General features: G+C 33.2%; 1 long non-coding RNA gene across 1 annotated transcript; it reads left to right on the top strand.

The window, feature by feature from the left end:
• The first annotated feature begins 1,969 nt into the window (after nt 1-1,969).
• On the top strand, nt 1,970-4,307 carry LOC142660556 (uncharacterized). The gene is made up of 2 exons (XR_012850526.1): nt 1,970-2,051; nt 4,108-4,307. It is a non-coding gene; the product is annotated as an uncharacterized LOC142660556 (long non-coding RNA).
• Nucleotides 4,308-5,144: the final 837 nt, after the last annotated feature.

The raw sequence follows: 5,144 nt of genomic DNA, 5'->3' as shown, positions 1-5,144 counted from the left end.
CCGTAGGAATACATATTTGCAACTTTAGCGCAACTTACATAAGTCACATGACCAAGACATTACCCATTCACTTCTATTAGATTAGGATTGAAGCAAAAAAACTTCCAAAACTCCAATTCCATAAGAATCCCATCATGCAATTTAATGCGAGCAACAAGCCTATTGTGCAACTCAAGTCATCGTCTACCCCGGACCTTAAAGGTGTATGATCCCTACATGCAATCTTATCTTATCATCATATTATCTTATACTGATCTGGAGTAACCGCAATCTCCAGACACATCCAGAGCTGCATTCAGGGTCTCACATCACATCCTGCTGGTTCAGTGTCTGCACCAAGCCTGTTGTGTTACATTCGGGGAGATGCTTTTACAGGGTGGCACATTAGAGTTCACTAGAACTTTATCTCCTAGAATGAAATAGAAGTGTGTGCACTGGATTATGGGACTTCAGATTTGGTGTTTGAGGTGTGTGCAGCCAACAGAATTGGGAATGCAGCTCTGGATGTAACTGGAGTATAAGATTTGATGTAACAGCAGAATTGAGAATGCAGCTCTGGATGAGACTGAAGTAGAATATATGATGGAACTCAAGATCAGTGCAGGAGAAGTGTTGCAAAGTACTGACAAAGCTATTCACCATTTTATCCATAAAGATGAAAAATCAAACGTTACCAATGGAGGAGAAGCCGTTATACATTATATATACATTTATTATATATGGACAGTGGAGGCGGCCATGTTGTTAATGGGACCAATATCCATCCCATTTTTTCATGGCTTTATCACTGTGTGCACAGACCATAGAAGACCGGCAGTAGAACCTCCTAAGTGTCTGGTTACCCAATGTTTATCTTCTTTGGCTGTCCAATGGCCTTGCTTGTCATATATCATCTGTTGTTATTATTATAATAATGTGTCGTTATAGAAATTGAACTGACTACCTGACAATAAAAAGATGGCTGCCTCTGATTTTTGGGGGTTTTGGATCACAGTAATATATATATATATATATATATAAAATTTAATTTATATACAAAAATACGTCTAATATTTTAAAAAATAAGCACAGACCCATGCGCCTAATGGCCACCATCATTTTAAAAGAGCTGCGGAAATGTATATTTTATTTCTTGTTACTAATGTATCTTTTACCAGCAGAAAAATTGTCAATATTGCCATAATGAATCCGTCTCCCGCAGCCCATTGTCCGGACTCACTTTGAGTTGCGTCCAAATTCAATTGCTTGTAAATTGAGGGACGACTGTTAAGGTTAAACCAGGATATTTGCAACCATTTTATATAAATTATCTTTGATCCTCGGTGCCAAAAATTCAACTCATGTAAAAACGGTCACATGCAGGAAGAATCCAATTCAGAGACTTGACGTCTGCGTTGGGACAAACAATTATTCTTGCAAATAAAAGGTTAGAGCCTTTATATTGTCATTAGCGCCATTCCTGCTTTCAGCCTAAGTAATATCTTAAAATAGACTGACACATTGTTTCCCATCGTAAATCAGCAGAGCCGTCCATCCTGAGACTCAATCAGACTTGTGTCATAAAGTATCACCAACCTGCTGCAAATCATTTCTTGTGCATTTATTTAAATTTATTTAAAAAAAAGTACACATTTTTTTTGAAAATTAAAATTAAAAAAAATCCAAGTCAAAAATAAGTTGGCCACAAGATGCCAAAATTGTGCAATGTTCTCCCCGGGACACGATCCAGCTGTGTGGTATTTATAGCGTCGCAGTGTATTGTTGAATTAAAGGTTTAAACAACGAATTTGTCATTTTTTTTTCGGTGGGGTTAAGTTGTGCGCGGGTTTTAGTCGTTTAGATTAGACGAGCCTTGTGTGTCATATTTTTTTTCTTTTTGACAGTAGCGACATGATTCTATGGCTCAATTCTGGCTGAAGATAGGACGAGACGAATGTAGAGAATGTTTCTGTTGTAGCCTACGCCAGGCAGAGCGCAATGACAGCTTTAACACTTACCAGAACTGGAGGCCGCTGCGTAAAAATGGCATTGCCCACCCGGAAAGTCAGAAGGTAGAGTTTGTTTTTGTAATCCTTTTTTTCTTGCCATTAAGCAGTCTCACAGACCACCAGGTGCGTCACAAGGATTTTTTTTTTTGCACAGAGATGAACAATCTACGTTTGTCAGTATCGGCCTTGGGTTCTCAACCGCCAATGAATTTTTTTTATTTTCTTTAAGAAACTTGTATCAGATGTTTATAAGTAAAAACCACTAATCTTCTTACCATTTATCCACCGATCACAAGTCATTTTCAGATTTTCTTCTTGCTGTTGATCTATTCTAGGAGGTCGCTGGGTAATTATTTTAGTTGGACACCTGCTTTACTGCTACGATCTGATGAAAAACACTCAAAACACACAGTAAACACTGATCCCACTACTGTTTAGGAACTTGAAGCGAGAAACAAAGGCTTCTTGTCCCATTCTCATCCGCACGGAAAACATTTCTAGGGAAATGAATGTAAGGGTTAACGCCATGTGCGCTGGGGTCAAAATAAAGTTGTCAGATAAAGTACAATAAAAAAATAATATTTATAATAATAATCATAATAATAATAAAAAATAACTAAATATTATAAATCGAAATAATAAGTAATTAAATAAATAATGATTTCATCAAATGAAATAATAAAATGAAGGATTATATGATGATAATAATACAAAGAATTTATATTATTATTATTATTATTTTAAATCCATACGAAACATTAATATGACTTTAGTATTTGAATACGCATGTGATTTGTGATCTATAACCAGATAAATAATTTCAGATCATTTTTTTTATATATTTTTATATTTAAATACCTTTTCATTTTTTTTTAATTCTATTTTTATCTGTTGTGTTTTTTTTTATATATAATTAAAATACAAAAAATATTCAGATAAAAGACGCTATAAAAAATTATTGATTAAAATGGACTCTTTTTTTTTAAATGTCCCAGATCAGGAATAACTGGGTGTATTATGGGTAATATATGAAGTTTGTGTTCGGAGAATCTTGGCCTCCCCTGTAAGTGAACACCTGGGAGATGTAAATCATAAGTATGATAAACATTTCACATCAGAACGTATGACAACCTCTGCGCTCTGCCGGGCTGCCGTCCACACTATGGAAAGAGCTTCTACAGGAAACCAGAGAAATCAATAAATCAGATGGATGAACCTCGGCTAATAAACATGGCTTATAGAAGGGGGGAGGGGGGAGGGGGGGGGTCCAACATTTCTGGAAAAGAACATAGAGAAGGATTAGACATTTCCAAACAGTCCAGACAGATATAAAGGGCCACTAATGGTCAATTGTAGAAGAAAATCTTCAGAAAATGGGGGAATAAAAATATATCTAAGGATTCAAAATTATTAGTCGGAATATTAAGTGATGTTATATATCGGGGTTTATCACAAACACATTTAGAATTTGTTTTCGTATTTAAAATTTCAATAATTTCCTTTATGTTTTCATAACTAAATATATAAATTATAAAATGTAAAATCATAATATTTATCAAATTATAAAATATATCAAATAAATTCAAAAATATATAACATTATAAAATATATAAAATTATAAAACACATGGAAAGTTCAAAAATATATAAAATCATAAAATAGATGTGAAATTCTAAATTATATATGAAAAAATATAAAGTTATAAAATGTATCTTAAATTATAAAATGTAACTATAAAATGTTAAGATATTTGTACGATTATAAAATATGTAAAATATATGTAAGATATTAAAATGTATCTATAACATAATTCAATATATATATTATTTTTTCATAAAATGACGCAATATTTACAATTCTAAAATATATCTCAAATTTAAAAATATATATTTATTTTTATTGAGTTATTTAAAAACAACGTTTTATTTTGCCTGTTAATATTTGAATTTTTTACATTTACATTTTACCTGTTATTATATTACAATAATGTCTATTCATGAAAATATTTATTTATGAGAACTTTAAGATTCAATATTTCTGATAGAAATCAATTTTTTTAAATTTATAATTCTTGAAATGTAATTTAAGATGCTAATACTAAACAATTATTCTAATACAGAGACTTGTGTGATGGTGAAGCGAGCAGTGTTTGTGGCTTTATACGTTGCGGGATAGAACATCTTAGGTGGCCCACATGTTTCTTATCTGCTGCTATGGAGGAATGACGGATCACATTTACACTTATTCCCGGGTTTGTGACTTTATGTGATCCTCATTCAAACAAAATGGTAAAAAAATAAAATAAAACATGAAAAACTAGTCACCTGTTTTCATAATTTTTTATTTTTTTGTCCTGTGTCACACATTTGTCCTCAGTTGATCACCACCAATGGTATCAACTATTTCCTATAATCCTGTGGAGAAGATAATAAAGTATGAATATTATGTTCAGGCAAATAGTTCTTAAAATTGTACAATCAAAAAGAAAAGTGACAAAAGTGACAAAGCAAAATCCTGGACCACAACCCCCCACAACCCCCAGTGGGACATTCCCATATATAAAATAAATTTCTATTGTTATCTACTTTTTATTAAGCCACGGACAACGTGATGGGGAGGCGGGGGGGGGGGGGGGGGGGGGGGACGACTGACAACGCTGATCCTGGAAATAATACATTTTTTAAGAAATGTAAAAGCATAATAAAATAATAATTGATTTAATTAGAACAGAATAACGTGCAGGGGAAGCTGCTATAGGCTCTGTTCACACACAGGAGATTTACTGCAGAAATGTCCGTGACTGATAATCTGTTCCATGTGAATGAGGTTATTTCTGCAGCAGGTACAAAGATCTTTACAGACCCAATAAGAAATATGGAACAGTCACAGAAATGTCTATAACAAATCTGCCACAGAACATATCCCGACATAGAAGGAAAAGAAAAACTGCGCCCGGGAGGATGAACTGCACAGAGATTCCAGAAAATGGTAGGATCTATCCTATCTATCCTATCTATCTATCTATCTATCTATCTATCTATCTATCTATCTATCTATCTATCTATCTATCTATCTATCTATCTATCTATCTATCTATCTATCTCATATCTATCCTATCTATCTATCTATCTATCTATCTATCTATCTATCTATCTA

This window comes from Rhinoderma darwinii, chromosome 9, assembly GCF_050947455.1.
Source record: "Rhinoderma darwinii isolate aRhiDar2 chromosome 9, aRhiDar2.hap1, whole genome shotgun sequence".
Taxonomy (NCBI): Eukaryota; Metazoa; Chordata; class Amphibia; order Anura; family Rhinodermatidae; genus Rhinoderma; species Rhinoderma darwinii.
Note: the sequence above shows the minus strand (reverse complement) of the source record. Positions and strands in the feature narration are given on the sequence as shown.